This window comes from Pteropus vampyrus, unplaced genomic scaffold (assembly GCF_000151845.1).
Source record: "Pteropus vampyrus isolate Shadow unplaced genomic scaffold, Pvam_2.0 Scaffold134, whole genome shotgun sequence".
NCBI lineage: Eukaryota > Metazoa > Chordata > Mammalia > Chiroptera > Pteropodidae > Pteropus > Pteropus vampyrus.
In genome coordinates this window covers 2,100,070-2,103,811 of record NW_011888915.1, presented here as the reverse complement: position 1 = coordinate 2,103,811, position 3,742 = coordinate 2,100,070, and the positions used below count along the sequence as shown (strand labels likewise).

General features: G+C 33.3%; 2 pseudogenes; one reads left to right on the top strand and one right to left on the bottom strand.

Moving 5' to 3' along the window:
* Positions 1 to 260: 260 nt before the first annotated feature.
* Positions 261 to 379, bottom strand: LOC111744405 (annotated as a pseudogene).
* Positions 380 to 2,783: 2,404 nt separating this feature from the next.
* On the top strand, positions 2,784 to 2,902 carry LOC111744421 (annotated as a pseudogene).
* The last annotated feature ends 840 nt before the right edge of the window (positions 2,903 to 3,742 follow it).

Genomic DNA, 3,742 nt, shown 5'->3' with positions numbered 1-3,742 from the left:
TGCAAAATGGTGATTTTTCTCAATCTGTCATTCCTTATTAGTTGGAAATCTTCTTCGAAAAAAATCTTCCCTCATCAATCATTTAGTTACAATGAAACACAGTCTGTATAAGAAAAGCAATACAAATTCTTTTCTTTTTTTGTCAGGTGAGGCAACCCTTGGTTGATCTCACAGATTTCAAGGACTTTGTCAGCTTACAATCCCTTATTTATTTTTATTTTTACTTTTATTTATTTGTTTGTTTATTTATTTATTTTTTAAACCTACAGTACCCAGTCTTCCTAGGTGGTCTCCCATCCAAGTACTAACCAGGCCCATCCCTGCTTAGCTTCCAAGATCAGAAAGGATCAGGCTTGTTCAGCGTGACATGGCTGTAGACAAAAAAAAGCAATATAAATTCTTGATTCTTTTCCTTTGTCAGTTTTTAGAACAATAAATTGGTGACCTTGAAACAGTTTTTTGTTTAATATTATTGTATATTTGATGGATTTCAATCCATTGTAATCACCATCCTTTTTGATATTCAAATTACCTTGTGGTAGCACCATAGAAACACCTTATGCTTGGCTTGTGTCTTTTGACATTATTCCTATTAGTCTTTGATGGTTTCCTTGCTTTTTGGCCCAACAAGATATCCCAGACTCAGCTCATTCGTTTTCTGCTCCAGACCTAGAATCAGCCTTTTCTAAGAACTCTGGTTCCCTTTAGAGAGACAGCATTTAGAAACCACAATCTGGGTACTAGAATTGCTCATTGCTCCTAGAGTACCATTGCTTCCAAGTCTTTTGAAAGACAAAGCTAGGACAAAACAGTATTTCAGAGGAAAAAATTATGAATTCCTACTGATATTTCCAAATAATACTTAAGAGAAAGGGTTTTGTTGTTTTTGTTTTTGTTTTTTTTTTTACTTTTTTGATTTTATACTTGTATGTATTTTATGCTGGAAATTTAGGTTAACATTAATACAATTACTCATTTTATTTTATGATATAGCTATAACAACTTCCAAATAAGAGTAAAATATTACCACTGACAGTAAGACTCCTAAATACAAAAATATTATTTTCTTTTAGAGAAGAGGCAACATTAGTAACACATGGATTAATTTAAAAAGCTATACGTACCAGACTGAATCTGCCATGTCACATTAATATGAAGTATATCAGTCTCAAGGTTTGGGTACTTGGTGTACTGGTGTTTAGAAGACTTTACTTTAGAATTAGAATTTAATGACCAATCTAATTTATCCTAACTGCTTGGGACTCACTCCACTGCCATCTATCCCCACCTGGTAACACGGCAACATACTCTCTGCAAACATAGGACCAAGGCTTTTATTCACCAGTATATTATGCAACACCTAGCACAATGCTTGTAGTCTGCACGCATACATGAATCAGCCGATCATCCTACATTTTTTAAGCGAAGTCACTGAAAGGTAAAGTTTCTCCTCAGAGCTGCTGAAACAGTCATAAGTGACAACACAGTGGCCACCCATTTCTTCAGATGCTCTACCACTTTTCCAGGAAAAACGCTAGCGTTATTTATAAAAAACAAAAATAAATTTTAAAAAAAGAGCTAGAAAGCTCTGAGGAGCCTAATTCAGCCCCGTGATTTATCAAATAGGAAACTGAGTTAGCCAGAGACTCAGTAGTTTACCCCAAATCATTCTGCTAACTCCTGACAGAGCCAGAATTAGGACCCAGAGCCCTTCTTTCGTGGTCTGGGATGCTTTCTGCTCGGTTTCACAGTATCCTGCTTTCTCAGCCATTCCTAGCATCCTCTCTGGACTAGCACTTATAAGCAAAAGCAGAAGAAAGTTAAACAATTTAATGTTTTTAAGAGAATTTGGATACATTCTCATTATACCCACATTATTAAAAATTCAATCTGACTTGTGATTGTCTTGCTCTAACTGAAGACATTAAGGTTGATCTAACAAGTTGGCACACACATCATTTTGTTCATCACTTCAGATTGTATTAGAATGCAAAATCCAATATTGCTAGAAACAGTAATAAATTATTACTTGGTCTAGCCCAGAAGAAAATTCAATGAATTAAAAAAACACTTGACCAACATCTACAGATTTCATATTTTATTGAGTCCCTAATTTTATACTTTAGATAAAAATTGAAGTTTGCGTATTAATTTTTGTTCTTAATTACCAATTGTCATTTGACTCTACAGCATTAGAGGACTGGCTGTTCTCCCTCTTCACTCATTAAGTCCAAGTTGAAACATCTGATCGTTATTAAGAGGCTTTATAGGTTCCATTGCAGTTCCATGCCCAGAAAAAAACTCAAAAACCCTCTTAAATCATAAGATTTTGAGCAATGTGGTGACTGACTTTTGGTGCTATACTTATTTTGCATTTGAATTTTTTAATTGCTTTCCTATGACTTTACAGAAAAAGAATGACAAAATTTCAAGCCACTTTTTAAGCAAGATTACAGAGTAATTGTATGTGAACTAGGTGTTATTATCATTTGAATAGTAATGAAAGTGGCCACAGTGTTTAAAAAAAGGGGAAGAGGAAGGGAACTATTCTTTAAAAATCAAAATCCATAGGTAATACATCATATTCAGGAGCTTGTTTTTATTTCAACTCCCTATAAAGTCTCAACATTTTAACCATTTCTAGATAATCTACTGTAATGGAAATGTTATCACCTTCAACAAATCATTCCAGCACTGCCTTTATTAGAATTAAGTTTTTCCCTGTTTTTAATTATAAAAATTATTTTTTTAATTAAAGTATACACATATATAAGAGGATTGTCATCTACAGCCATGCTACCCTGAACAAGCCTGATCCCATCTGATCTTGGAAGCTAAGCAGGGTTGGGCCTGGTTAGTATTTGGATGGGAGACCACCTAGGAAGACCAGGTACTGTAGACCTTAAAAACTAAGGACCTTGTAACCTGACAAGGTCCTTGCAATCTGTGAGGTCAACCAAGGATTGCCTCTTCTAAAAAAATTTTTTTAAAAAAAAAAAAGATTATCAGTGATATTGCTTGGAGAATAACCATGTATCTCGGAAAGAAAAAACTATTTCAAAATTTATCCAGTTGTGGGTTTTTGAAGCTAATGCTTTTGTATAGAGAATTAATTCTTCGGTCTTTAAAAACTGGTTCACCACTTAAATATAATTTACAAAGATTGGAGTTTTTGCTCATATAAGTGAGGGTTTAGGTGGCAAATTTAACATTTTTAGCCAGTCAGCCTTTATGCAGAACAATACTCTTATGTGTGTAATCCTTTTTTAGAAGTACAGTGCAGCTAAAATTCTTCTTTCTATGAGGAATCCATTAAGTATGCATGGTAAAAAATATTTAAGTCAAATAATATATAAAGATATAAAAGATAAAAGGCTCCCTTCCATAACTCCCAAATCTCCAGTCTCATTTGTCAGAAATAACATGTTTTTACGGTTTGTGCATATACAAGTATACTTCTGGTATCTTAATTTTTAACAACTAGGATAATACTAATTTATTTTTGCTTTTTAAACTTAATATACCTTGAACATCTTTCTCTGTTAATATCTCTAAAGTGATAAGTATATTTATTAGTATCCTATTGATGGATATTTAAGTTTTTTCCCGTTTGGGCTGGAATGTTGAAGTGAAGTATGAGTATTAGATAAATAGAGATATGAATTACGCTTTGCATAAATGAATAAGTATATTGATAGAATAAATTTCTAGAAGTATAATTGCTGGGTCGAGGAATGTGTGT